At 31.9% G+C, this 15579-nt stretch overlaps 1 pseudogene; it reads left to right on the top strand.

Moving 5' to 3' along the window:
• The first annotated feature begins 262 nt into the window (after positions 1-262).
• Positions 263-5668, top strand: LOC149495547 (uncharacterized; annotated as a pseudogene).
• Positions 5669-15579: the final 9911 nt, after the last annotated feature.

The following is a 15579-nucleotide window of genomic DNA, read 5'->3' as shown; positions in this document are numbered from 1 at the left end:
AAGGTGTTATGATGATTTTGTGCAATTAGCAAAAGAAATGTTGCCTGAAGGCCATTCGATGGTTGATAATTTTTACTGGACAAAAAAATTAGTTTGGGGATTAGGACTACTCGTGGAAAAGATTGATTGTTGTCGAAATAATTGTATGATATACTGGGGTCTTGACTCTGAATTAAGAGAATGCAAGTTTTGTAATCTTCCAAGATATCAACGACGGAGTTAAGGGACTGGTAGAGTATAGAGAGAGAAGGCTTTCAAGAAGATGTATTATTTTCCCCTTGTTCCTCACCTTCAAAGGTTATATGCATCTTAGGCGACAGTTGAACACATGAGATGGCATGCTTTGCATGAATATGAGGATGGTATAATGACTCATCCGTCAGACTCTGAAGCCTAGAAACACTTTGATAACAATCATCGTGTGTTTGCTGCTGATATGAGAAATATAAGATTGGGGCTTTGTATTGATGGGTTTCAGCCATTTGGCCAATCAGGACAACAATATTCATCATGGCCTATCATTGTCACACCATATAATCTACTACCCTCAATGTGCATGAAAGATGAATACATGTTTTTGTGTGTTATTGTACCTGGCCCTAATAATTCGAAACACAAAATTGATGTGTTTCTACAACCTTTGATTGCCGAACTTAATTGTTTAAAGGAGTACGGGGTTGAAACGTTCGATATTTCGGCCAATTAGAATTTCATAATGCGAGCTGTTTTGCTTTGGACCATCAGTGATTTTCTAGCATTTGGAATGTTATCTGGGTGGAGTACGGCAGGCGAATTGGCTTGTCCTCATTGCATAGAAAACACTAGTGCATTTACACTAAAAAAATGGAGGTAAACAATGTTGGTTTGATTGTCATTGCAAATTCTTAGCAGAATCTCACCCTTGGAGGAGAACTCGACAATGCTTTAGAAAGAACACGACTATTGCTGATCCCCCTTCGCCTGTGAAGTCTGGAGCTAAAATATTATAAGAAATTGAAGATCTTGGGCTTATGAAAGTTACAGAGTTAGGTGCAGAAGAGGTAAATGGTAGAATTGGTAGAAATAGCGGATGGAAAAAGCGAAACATCTTCTGGGATTTGCCATACTGGAGTTCACTTCTTATCCATCATAACCTTGATATGATGCATATAGAAAAATGTGTTTGAAAATCTATTCAACACTATCATGAACATTAAGGGGAAATCCAAGGATAATGCAAAAGCGAGAGCAGACATGAAGGAAATTTGTCGTCGACCAGAACTCAAGCAATCTGTACTTACTGGTAAGTTTCCAAAGGCATGTTATTCTTTAGATAAACCCCAAAGGCAATTATTGTTTGAATGGGTCTGATTATTAAGGTTTCCGGATGGATACTATTCAAATATGGGTAGATGTGTCGACATGAGGAAATACAGATTGTTTGGCATGAAAAGCCATGACTGTCATGTTTTCATGTAAAGATTGATTCCTATGGCATTCTGGGAATTATTGCCAGGGAAAATTTGGGAAGTAATGATATAATTTAGTCTCTTTTTCAAGGAATCGACGATAATTGTTATCCGATGCGATGATATGAACCAATTAGCGCAAGAAATCCTAGTAGTGATATGCAAATTGGAGCGAATTTTTTCACCGGTTCATTTGCCCTATAAATGTCGTATAGCAGGACCGGTACAATATAAATGGATGTATCCATTTGAGAGGTGAATCACTAACATCCCATTCTAATCATTACATATTTTATTTCAATTCATATTTACATATTGGCTTTGTACAAGTACAGACATTTGTAGAATATTAAAAAGAATGTGCGCAATAAGGCAAAGGTCGTGGGATCAATTTGCAATACATATTTGGTGCAAGAAGCTTTCACCTTCTGTTCCCACTACTTCGAACCATATGTCTACACCAAGCATCAGAGAGTGCCACGTAATGATGACGGAGGAGATCGAATATAATCTAAGTTACAAGGAAATGTAACAATTTTCACCTATCCTGGGCGTACGATTGGTAAATCATAAAAAGACGATTGACTGATGTAGAGATACGAGCAGCTCAAAACTATATTTTGTTGAATTGCGAAGAGATTACACCATTTGTAAAGTATCTATAAATCTTGTAGAGAGTCTAAACTCGGTCTAGAGCTTAGTTAAATCATATTTATAATAATATTGTTCGTTCATAAATAGGAAATATATCAAGCTTTTACAGCGTCAAAATCCCAATTTGACTAATATTGCGATTGATGCAAAACTGGACTCTGAATTTGCAGAATGGTTCAAATGTTATGTAAGTAACTTTCTAGTTACACAACATATATGTGTACATTCTTAGATTTCACTCGTGTCATTACTATTTCCCATAGGCTTGAATCTCGGGAAGCGATATTGATAACCGATTCATTACGGATCTAGCAAGGGACCTCTACCAGTTGCTAATGCCTATTCTGGCTACTTTGTAAATGGTTACAAGTTTCACACTGAGGGTTATGGGAGAAGCAGAAAGACAATGAACAGTGGTGTTTGCATAGAGGGATCAAACTACAGTGACGTGTCAAATGATTTTTATGGCAAATTGGTTGAGGTTTTGGAGTTAGAATATCCAGGCCTACCAATCAAGTGCACAATCTTATTCAAATGTGAATGGTTTGATCCTATGCCAAATGTTGGTATGAAGGTTCATCCTAAGTATAATCTTGTGGATATTAATCAAAGAAGAAGATATACGAAGTACAAACCTTTTGTGTTGGCAATGCAAGCTGCACAAGTGTACTATGTCCTATATCCATCATTGAAACGAGATCGTTGCTATTGGATGGCAGTATGTAAAATCAAGCATAGATCAACTGTTCATGTAGTTGAAACCAAACAATTTGCTTCACTCGCAGTATCTGAGCCATTTCAAGAAGTTGTGGTTGATACGCAACCGATGCAAGCTGTCGAAGATTTAATGGATAGATTGGATGATGAAAGCGAAACTTATGTTGAAATAGGAGCATCGGATGATGAAGAGGAAGAAGATAAAATCATCATGGGTACCTCAGCAGACGAATATCAAGAAGAGGAAGAAGAAGAAGAAGAGGAAGCAGATGATGATGAAGACACTTAATACTTTGAACCGCATGTATTATGGATAATAAATTAATAGATGTATATACAATATTATTAATGAAGAATTTTAATGTTATTCACTTTTTTTATACATATTTACCACATGTTCTACAATTCATATAATTTTATACATACATATGTAGGTTCTGTTGTAGTACAGATGGCTAGAGGCAGGGCGTTTGATTCAGATGGGTCTGGCAGTGGTCCACGTGGAGGTCATGGCCGAGGACGCAGTACACATGGACGAGGAGGGACTATCCCTTCTTCTTCTTCTTCAAGTATGTCTGGGGCTTCATCCTCTGCCCAGCCTCCCATGCCGATACTGCAGACGATCACTCCTGCCGACACTACGGCACATCCAGTAGGTACTCCTCCCGGTGATACGACACTAGATCGTGTAGATAACCAACCTCGTAGATTTGATTTTGGACCTTTTTAGCTTTTTGTGGTTTTTCATATTTTGTAAAGTACATTACATTAACAATTACATCTTTACATTGTTATTGTGTTGTGATCTTGATGATGATACTTTTGATTGAGAGATATATATGTATATATATATATATATATATATATATTTATATATGCCCGTATTCACAGGTGCAAAAAATTATGATTTTTAATATTATTAAATTTTTTTTTGTAATTGTATATTTGCAACAGATTTACGACCGAACTGCAACCAAAATTGTAATCGTTAAATTTAAAATTGCGATAGATCACTAACCAACCACTTTCAACATTTGCGACCACTGTTCATAATTACGACAGACACAATCTGCGACCAATTTGCAACAGGATTTCAGAAGGAAGACACGACCAAAATTAGCGACTGACATTTATAATTGCGTCTGATGTTTCGATCGCTAATTTGTGATCGATTAGTGATTTGGTCGAAAAATATTTTGCGACGAGCACTTTTGCGACCGATTACTATCAGTCACTGATCGAATTTAGCGATTGATTTCTTATATTTTGCGATCGAATTGTCAGTCGCAAAAGAGCGAATTTTTTATAGTGCAAGAAGTTTAAAAATCATACTTCAAAATAAATTCAACTCTTTCAAGTGTGAAGTCTTAGTACTCATCTCCAAGCACTTTAAACAACCTCAATTCATAAATAGTTCTTTAAAAGTCTTCCCAAAATTTCTATTTTTTACTCAAAGGAAAAATACTCATTTCCAAAGATTCATTAAAAGCATTTTCCTAAAATTTGAACTTTACTTTCTTTTAGTATACTCCATCTTATGTAAATTACTTAACTCAAATTCAAGTAAAATCATAAAGCATATAAAATTTCTCATATTTCAAATCATAGGAAAAGTACATATCATTCATGTGATTTTTATCACATAAATCTTCATTTTTACATGCAACTCAACTAAAGCCTTAATCATATCCTTAGAAGCATAGTTATACTCTAAACATGCAAAGTTTTATACAAATTTTTAAAGTTTATAAATTTCAAGTTATAGGAAAAGTACGCATAAAAAGGGGCTTTCATCATATAAGTCATACTTTTCTCATGTAATTCAATCAAAAATAAATTATATACTTAGAAGCATAATTAAACTCTAAGCATGCATATACTTAAGCAATTACTTGAAGATTTGACATTTCTAAGTTATAAGAAGTTATAGGATATAAATATGATTTTTACCATAAAAGTTCATAATTCACATTCAACTCATTCAAATCATTTAATATACTAAAATAAAAATAGTTATACTTAAAGCATGCATATTCTCATTCAATTTTTCAAAAATCCCTACGACTTAAATTATAAGAAATTCACCATTTCTCAAGACTTAGCAAGGGTATTCAACAAACTTGGCACAAATACAAATCATCATGAAATAAGGGCATACCATCATTTGAAAGGCATGGTAATACTCAAGATATAACATTTCTTAAATACAAATAAGCATACTATTATGCTAAACAAGCAAATTCCATGGCCTATGTGATAAGTACAAGAAAAAAAATATATATTTATACTCCCATTATATTTAGTATTTATTGAGAAAATTTATGTGTAATTCATTTGAGTAAGATGTGTTTATAAAGTAGACAAGATTTTGAGAGTTTTGAGGATAAATGTTCTAAATTAAGAAATTTTCAGCATTTTAGTAACCTTGACCTTTGCTGTGTTTTTAGGGCATAACTTGAGTTGTATGTCTCCAAATTAGGTGCAACTTAATTCATTAGAAAGCTAAGCAAAAATTCTACAAAGGTTATAAAGGGACTAAAGTCTAGATCAATCTTTAAGATTATTAAAAAAAAAAAAAAAGCCAAAAACACATACCAACAACCCAGACCTGATTTAGCACATCCAAATCCAATGTTTATTTAATGGGATAATATATCTTTGGCATCTCAACTTTCATTTTTTTTTTCTATTTTGGCGTCTCAACGGAAAATGATGAAGATTGAGTATCTAAATTTGTAAAATTTTGCAATTAGGTGTTTCCGGATGATATTGCAAACCATAAAAATGACTCTACACTTGTGGGACCTAATTTTTATGATGTGGCAGCTGACTTGGCGATAAATTGCTAAACTATTTACCAAGTAACCCATTACTAACATGGAATTAGCTTGAAATTCCCATTATGTCATCCATTTATTGCTTTCTAACAAATGCTTTCCCTTTCTTCTAGAATCTATCGATGAAATCCCTAAAAAATCAACTCCATCTACTTTCTTGCTTAGTGAAGATGGAAACAATTGATTACTGAAAACTTTCCAAGATTTCAAAAACAATTTGATGATTTCAAAAACAACAATTTGGATAAAAGCACTCATGGTCTCTACAACCTGCCAAAAATAACACGCAAGAGTTTTTTTTTTTTTTTAACAAACATGGAAATGGATCTTTGTGCTAATGAGAGAGACAGAGACGCAGAGAGAGGAAGCGATACCGGAAGCTTGTTCTAGGACCGAAATCAACAAGAGCATTACTGAGTAAAACTTGATTTTGGATGCTATTAATTAGGGTAATGGAACAAATAATAGCGATTGAGAAGAGATTTGCAGTAAGATGCGAGCAAATAAGAAACGGGAGACAGAAGTTATATAGAACCCAAAAAGAAAATTTCCAAATTGAAAAGAAGAAATATTTAAATAGGTGAGTATTTTTGAAATCATCAAAATGTTTCCATCTTTCTTGAGCAAGAAAGCAGATGGAGTTGATTTTTAGGGATTTCATCAATGGACCTTGGAAGAAATGGAATGCATTTGTTAAAAAGCAATAAATAGAGGACATAATGGGGTTTTCTGGCCAATTCCATGCCAGCAACGGGTTACTTGGCAAATAGTTCAACAATTTATCACCAAGTCAGATGCCACGTCATAAAAACTGGGTCCCATAAGTGTAGAGTCATTCTTTCGGTTTGCCACATCATCCAAAGATACCTAATTGTAAATTTTTATAAATTCAGACACTCAATCATTACCGTTTTCCATTGATATACCAAAATACAAAAAAAGTGAAAGTTGAGACGCCAAAGATATAATTATCCCTTACTTAATTTCTACTTATCCAAGCACTCAAATTAAACAAATCCAAATCCAGTGAAGTCCTAAAATATATGGCAACAACTTTCATGAAGGACTCAAGATATAATCTTTCCATTTTAATGCCCAAAATGGGCAATCAATTCGGGTATACAAGATGGATGGCATTACAGAAGTAGTTTTAGTATTTAAATCATAAGTTGAGCTATAAGTATCCAAATTGGACATAAGAGGATGGGTTGGAAAGCTAAGAAGTAGAGCTACAACTTTCATGCAGAGGTCATATATAGATGAAAAATGGAAAGGGTCGAAAAATAGCTTCTAACCCCACTTAAGAGCACATTTAACCCAACAATTCACACAATTTCAAGCACCAAGCATAAAATCCGTAATTTTTTATCATAATACTCTAGAATTGGAAATTGACAAAAATAAAAAAGAAGATGAGAGAATATAGTGCATTAACCTCTAATTAAGCTTTAGCAGGCTTACGAAATCATTAATTAAACCTTAGCTTTACCCATATCAACTCTTGATGATTTACCCAACTCTAACATGAAAATGCTCAAAATCATCACTCATAAATTAAAGAAGCGTGGAACTCATGCTAAGAGATGAGGATAAGAAAAAGCCCAAGCTAATTCTTAAAATTAAACTCAAAACATAAACTCAGACTTACTTGAATAAATTTCTAAACTCCCAAAATCTTGAATTCCACAAGTTTTCACACCATATATAAGCTTTAATCTTCAATGATGAGTGCTTGGTTTTAATTTGTGTAAGTAAACTTGAGGGAGTTCTTATAGAAAATTGAAAAAGGAGAAGAGAGAATGGGGGAGAGAAGGGTTCAGTTAGTAAAAGGAAAATAGGAAGAAAAAGACTAAGTGGGAAAGGAAAAAGAAAGGAAAAGGTCTTTGGTGGGTCAAAGGGCAAACTTGTAATTTCTAACAACTTCCTCATGAAGTTGTACTTTTCTCAAGAGTACAGTTGAGCCACCTATTCTAAGTTGGGTAGCTTTTGTCAAAAAGTTTTAAAAGAAATATGTCCGCTCTGCCTATTTAGATGCCAAAATGAAGGGGTTGCTGGAAATATTTTGACTTCTAGCAGTGTTAGACTCAGATTTAGAGGTAGTTCAAATCTCTATTGCTACTCTCATAAGTTTCATCAGTTAGTCATAGTTCTACCTATTGTGGTAAATTTTATGGGGAAGTATGTAAACTTACTATAGGTGCATGTCTTATCTATGGCGAGATAGAATATTTTGTGAGGGATTGTCCCATATCCAAAACAACTATCTCTTATATTGCCAAAGAGATCATTGTAGAGGTCTATGATTAATTATGAACCTCTTTAAATTACAAGCTGAGATAAGGTAATACTACAGGCAGTTAAAAGTCGATGAACCAATCAGCACAGATAGGAGCTCGAGTGAAAATATATGCTATGGGTTATAGACTGAGTATAAACTCAACAGGATATGGTTGCTGGTATATGTTATCCCTCTAATCAGGTATATATGTCTTATTTGAACTTGTATCTTCCATTTGTGTATCAATGATGAGATTATGTACAGTAATTTTGTTATTTGCGTGAAACTGGGTTATGATGCGTTTGTATTGAGTTCTTTGGGTCAGGAAGTTATCGTGAATATGTTATATGAGGATTACTCTTTGAGGACCCATGGTCATGTATTCTTATTAGATTTAATTAATATGCTTTTCAGAGATTCCAATGTCATATTAGATATGAATTGGTTAATAAGCAATCGATAATGATTACAAGAAGATTGTTTTTAAGTTATCAGAATACGTAGATGTGATGATACCGGACAAGAGATTGTTGTTTCCTTTTTTCTATCATCATAAAAGCTTAGGCCCAAAAGCTAATTTGTTATGAATATGAGGTATTCCTAACCCATATAGTTGACATTTGAGTAGAAAATCCTAATATCAAGGATAATTCAATTGTATAAAGTTTTCCATATGATTTATCAAATGAGCTATCAAGCTTGCCTCTGGAGAAGGAAGTAGCATTGACAAGTGAGATAATGACAAAAAGTTGAGTTGATTTCCATTACCCCTTATAGAATAACCCCAAGTTAATAGAATTTAATTAAAAGTATAGTTATAAGAATTATTTAATAGGGATTTGTTTGCCCTAGTATGTTACTCTAGGGATCCACAACGCTCTTTGTAAAAAAAAAAAAAAAGAAAAGAAGATGATAGTCTTTGATAATGTATAACTTATCGAAATTGAATAAGGTCACCATCAAGAATGATGTCCTTTATCAAGGATTGATGATCTATTTGATCAATTAAAGGGTGCCGATATGTCAAGTGAGAACTAAAGAGCAAAATGTTCCAAAGACAACAATTAGGACCCGTTATGATCATTATGAATTCTTGGTTATACAATTTGGGTAACTAATACTCTAGCTGAATTTATGGATTTGAAAATTACAATCTTTAGACCTCATTTAGACCAGTTTGTTATTGTCTTCAACAATGATATACTGGTATATCAAAGAAATACAAAAGCATGTTAGGCATCTTGAAACTTGTTCTTCAGACTCTTTGAGGAACACAACTGTAAACTAAATTTCCTAAATGTAAATCTTAGTTGGCATAATTTCTTTTCTTTAACATGTTGTATTCATAAAGGATATTTTAGTGGATGCCAATAATGCAGAGACCAAGGTTATCTCTGGCTTGAAGCCATGAAAGAATGTTACATTTAGATGGCCAGGTAAATATTAAGAGAGTATAGATGACTAAAGAAGTGTTTGACTGAGACTCTAGCGTTGACTTTACCTATTTCAGGTGAAGAAATTATAAAGTATAATGGATCTCCTATTACTGGATTTGTTTATATATTGATGAGACGTAGAAATATCATGCTTATGCATCACACCAACTTAAACCTCATAAGAGGAGATTATTATATACATGATTAGAATTCTACAATTATAGTTTTTATTCTAAAGACTTGAAGGCACTACCTTCATGGGAAAAATGTGTTATATTTATACTAATCATAAGAGTTTGGTTATTTAGAGAAAATTACATCTGAAATAGAAAAGATGGGTGAAACTAATAAAGGATGATGATTATTATAATGTGATTACTAGCCAAGGGAAGCTAATATCGTAACCAATGTATTAAGTTACAGAGTCATGACCAGTCTACAAATTAAGAAGATATCTCTGGTCCATGACTTGCAATCCCTTTATACGGAATTTGAGAAAAATTTTCATAAGGATATATTAGTTAGTTTGCAAGTCAGACCACTATTGATTAATCAAATTAAAGTGATAGCACAAAGTAAAAAGGATCTTGAATTCTTAATTGATGTTAAGGAGCTGTTGTTATTCTAAGGTTGATTGTAATATCCTCAACTTTGTAGTTCTTGTTATTCTAGCTTTTTCGATGAATGCGGTTATCCGAATGAAAGGAAAACCTAGAATAATGGGAAACACTATATATTGAGGATGTGAATATTAATTAAATGGTAATTAATGTGATTACAAATCAATTTGAAAGATTAAAGGAAATCAAAAATGAGGTAAAGAGGAATGACTTCTTGGTAAAGCACGATTTTACCCGGAAAGCTCAAAAAACAGTAATTTGAGTATGAATTTTCTTAAGTGGGGTTTAGAATATTAAATACACTTGGTTGATACCTTTTAGGACTAAATTAAAGTGATTAAAAGGATTAGAGTGCCAAAGGAGGAAGGGAAAACCAAAGGGAGGATTATATTGCAATTTTCATTTAAAGGACATGGAAGGAATTTTTAATAATGTTTATTATATATTATTATGAAGAGGTGGAGATAACCATGCCATTTTCCACCCATTTTCATAGTCCAAGTCGGTCAATAAGAGAGGAGGAGAGTTTTGACTAAAAACCAAGCAAAAAGGAGGTGAAAATCAAGGAATTTTCAAGTAATTCTTAAGAAAAAGTTAGTTATCTTCACTTCCTCCTTCTTTTCTATGGATTAATTTTTGAATTCCATGAACTTTGAAGTGAGGTTCTTGCTTGTTCATTTTGATTTGGTGAAGATGAAGTGATTAGAATTGATTTTAAGGTGATTTAAGATGATTGAAACTAGTTATGCATGAATTCAAAGTCTAATTTGCATAATTCACCAAGATGGACGATTTTGAGTTTGTACTTGATATGCCATGACCTAGGGATTCTGATATATCTTATATTATGATGTTATGTAAGTAATAGAAGAGTTGAGTTGCATGAATTGGTGCTGGAAGTGAGTTGAGAATGCTTAAGCAAACATATCATTGTTGGACTTGTTACAGTTGGGCTGCCTGAAATTCAGCTTCTGTAATTGACCTACTTGACTAAGCAAATGAACTTCAAAATTCATGAAATTTTATATGGATATAGGCTGAGATGTTGGGTAGGTCATGTCAAAAGGGAAAGGCCATTGGATAAAAGGAAATGGAGTTATAATTAAATCAATGCAGGCTGCTCAGCATGAGAAAAACTGAAATTCAGATTCTATAATTATGTCATTTGAAAATGAAAATGAGCTTTAAAAATTATGAAAGTTTACAGGGCAGTACCGTAAGATGTTGGGAACATGCTGTAAAAATTTCAGGGCAAATGAATATGAGGAATTTAAGATATAGCCAACGGAATGCAAGCTACTCAAATGCTGAAATTCTGCATTACATAAACATTTAATGAATTTAGCATGCCATTGACTTCTATTATTTTAATTGTTATTATTATGTTTCTAGGATGTGGTTAAGTGTTGGATATGAAGTGTTTCATGCTTAAACTAAGGTCATATGACACTTGGACAAGCATAGTGAAAATGAAAGAAAAAGCATGACACAACATTCTAATGCTTAATTTGCATTCCTATAGAAATGCATGTGTGTACATTGTGTAGTATGAAGTTAATGTGAGTATTAATCTCATGCTATAGCTTCTGAGAGTAAGGGAGTTGAGGAGAGGGTGGTTGCTAGAGGAAAAAGGCTAGGGGAGCCTTTTAGCTCAGGTTAGTGTACTATTCCTTTCCTACTTTTGTTTAAACAAAATGAAATTGATTTTGCAAAATATTTTCAATGGATTTGCTTTATGAATTATAACTATAACAAAAACATATTAGTGATTTCATAAGTTTTTAAAGAAGAAAAAGATTGTTTTGAAAGCATACGACCTAATGACATATGTAAATGAATTTTTTTTTTTATTCTTATACCTTGAAAGAGGAGGATGTTAGCCAATTGATAACTGTCGTATGAGGGGTGGCCATGACTGAATGATTTTAGTAGTGTTTGCAGAATGAAATATTGCCCACAGTGATTTTAGTATTATTACATGAATGGAATGGTTTAAAAGTCTTACAGCTGATATAGACATGGTTATTACCCTGAATATCACTTCATTTGTTGAAGTTGATATTACGATCGATTGAACATGGATATCATCACTAGATGATATATGATTGATATGAAATTCTCTCTCCATGTTGAGGTTGTAGATTGCTCCCTCTTCTGTTGAAATCATATCACAGATTGAGGTTGTAGATAGTAGGTCTAGATGTGCACATTAGACACTGATGGCCCTCGGAATTAATTCTATAAAAGTTGTAAAGACTACATTATGAATTTATGATTTAAATGGTATTGTTTTTTTTTCTTATTTCCTTTCACATGGTGGGTTTATGAATTATGATTCATTATTTTCCTATAAAGAGTCTGATTTGATAAATTTGTGTTTGTTTTATAATAGTACACCACTAAGCAAAATGCTTAGCGATAGTTGCTTTTGTGCTATCGCGGGAAAAGGCAAGGAAAAAGAAATAGGAGAGGATCATTTTTATTTGATGTAGATAGTATGCTATTGATGTAGCTATTGTATATTTGACTTCTTTTGGAATATGTATGATGTATTAAACATTAACAGAACATCTATGTATATTTGAGCAGATACATGTAAACTATGAGTGTATGAATTTTTCTATTATGTATCTAATGTTTGAAAAGGACTCCAGTATGTGATTAAATCATCCATAGGCTTATGGCTTATGGAACCATTTTATGTTTTTGATAATATAATTGATGTTTAAGAAATCATATTGATCTTAATGGAAGTTATGTTTCATATGTTTAGTAAATTACGGAAAAAGACATTTCTTTATAACAGGTGAAAGAACCAAAAGGAGTTTTACATTTAATAACTAAATTTACTTTTCTACAAGATATAAATGAAAGAATCAACAGTATTAAGTCCCTTGTAGTATACTTAGTAAGCATTTATAAGACTTAAGTGCTTATTAAGTATATTACAGGCGACATGCCATGTCTTATAGTAAGGTAAGGTGACATTGATTATGTTCCTTCTAATGAGAATTTGAAATGATTTATTTTGAAGGAAACATATGAAATCACCATTTGCTATACATTCTGGTGGAACTAAGATATAGAGAAATCTAAAGAGTAACTATTGGTGACCTAGTATAAAAAAAGGAGCATTGCTAAGTTTGTAAAAATATGCCTAATTCATAAGCAAGCTAAAGCAGAACATTTGGTCCTAGCGGGATTACTATGAATTTTATGATGAGACTCTAACTTGCTCAGAAGAAATATGATTCAATTTGAATCATTATGAATAGATTGACAAAAATTGCATATGTCCTGCTAGTAAAATTAGAATACAACTTGGAGAATTAGGTTAATTCAACTGTAATGAAATAGTCAAGTTATTTGTGGTGCAGTACCAATTGTGTCCAACAAAGATTGGAGTCATAAGAAAATGATTAAAAACAACTAATGATAAGTAAAGTTATGTGTGAATTCAAAGAAAAGAGATAGTGAGTGTAAAATAAGAGATAGGATATTTGAAAAAGAGATAGTTCATTGGGATACATGTTAGCCTTATCTACAAACAGATTCCATTAGTAAAAGTAATGGAGAGAAGTCACTTAAAAGAAAAGGCAACATAGAAATGAGAATAGGATATGAGGAAACAAAATGAGAAAATAGTACTTATAGCTTCTCAAAGATGCATGATAAGTAAATTTTCGGATGAAATTTCTTTAAGGAGGGGAGAGTTGTAATACCCCCAATTTGACAGTATCGAATATTCTGATTACTATGGTAATTATTGTTATTCGGAAGGATAGAATAATTAAAATTACTGTAATTTGTTAATGAGGAACTATTAATTATAAAATATGATGTTTAATGGAAATCAATTTTGTTATGAAAATTAAATTAGACGAACGTTAAATGAGCTTAAGCTTTGATGATGAGAAGCTAACACCTTGATTTAGCATTTAATGGATTAATGTTAAATCACTTAAAACATTCGATTAAGGTTTAATTGTTTAGATATATATCCTCAATTTGGTAATTTTCGGTATTCTAGCTTGTTCAGTAATTTCGGTTATCTGATTAATCTAGAAATTGGGAATGACAAGAAACACTATAGTTAGAGGGTATTAATCTTAATTAAATAGAAGTTAAAGTATTTATAAATTGAAAGATTAAAGGGAATTGAAAATGAGTTAAAGAAGAATGATTTCTTGGCAAAGCACAATTTTACCTGGAAGTCCCGAAAATCGGTAACTTTGGTTTGATGTGCTTAAACATGGCTGAGATTATTAAATAGACTTGGTTTAGACCTAATTGAGACTAAACTAAAGTAATTAAAAAGATTTAGGTGCAAGTGTAAGAAAAGTGAATTAAAGGAAGGATTAAGGTGCAAAAAGATAACTAAAGGACATAGAGGGAATTACCCGCTCCAATCTTTCTAAGCTCTCCCATTTATAACTGTCCAAATTATTATCAAATAATTTCTCCAAAGTCTAATATCTAATTATTGTCCAAGCCTTTTTTAAAAAAAAAAAAAAGTTCAAGCCTTTTTTTTAATTTTTTTCTTGAAGTTTTTTTTAATTATTTCATAAATATTTAAATTTTAAATTTTCAACAAAAAATATTTTATAATTTTTTATTTTATAATTATGTGATTCGCTGAAAAATTGATCGGAAAAGCGGCAGGAACCATCGATTTTGGAACGGTTAAGAAACCATAACTGTTCGATTCCAAATCATAAACTGAACCGTCATTTTTCAGTTTGGTTCCGTTTCCACATTTTTTAAACCGGAACAGTTAGTTTTGGAACTGGAACTGTGGCCACCCTAACTATAAGTGAAACAATGTCATAATGTCAAAAGGAATATATTCTACCTTTGGTAAGGTATGCAAGGTAAGACTAATATTCCCACAGTGAAAGGACACATTGTTACAGTTATAATGTAATAATTTAAAAAGTTCAAAGATTTTTAGGATTGCCCATGGAATAAAAAAAAGTGGCGCAAGGAAATAAAAATGGGGCACGGAATCTTGCAGGGAATGTCATAGGTAAATTATCTTATTAAAAATATATATTTAAACTCAAATATTATTGTCCTTTTAACAAGAGTATGAATTGAAATTTTCAATTATAAACCATTGGATCTTATGTGCTATAAATTACAACCTCCAAAAAAAAATTACCACAAATGTTTTTTAAGATACCACAAATATTTTTTAAAATAATACAAACTCTTCCAAAAAAATAAAAAATATTATACTTTATTTATTCATCAAAGTTATATTTTCACTTTTTTTATTAAATAATAGCGATTGAGATGGTTAATTAATTCTTAAAAAAAATAAAGCAAAATAAGAAATTATATTAAAATGAATTTAACATATAAATATAAGGATTTACCTTCAAATAAGAGGATCACTTTTGCTTTTAAGTCTAAAACAAAACAAGTACACAATATAATAAGAAAAAAAAAACATATATAAACATAATAAGATATTTACTCAATTAACAAATATCTAACATTATATATTAACAAAAAAAAAAAATTTAAACATTACCAAATGAAACAAATCTTCAAATGTATTGAGTAATATTAACTAATTTAGGATGT

Source organism: Jatropha curcas, chromosome 6 (assembly GCF_041381405.1).
Source record: "Jatropha curcas cultivar XTBG-Jc1 chromosome 6, XTBG_Jcur_1.0, whole genome shotgun sequence".
Classification (NCBI taxonomy): Eukaryota; Viridiplantae; Streptophyta; class Magnoliopsida; order Malpighiales; family Euphorbiaceae; genus Jatropha; species Jatropha curcas.
Note: the sequence above shows the minus strand (reverse complement) of the source record. Positions and strands in the feature narration are given on the sequence as shown.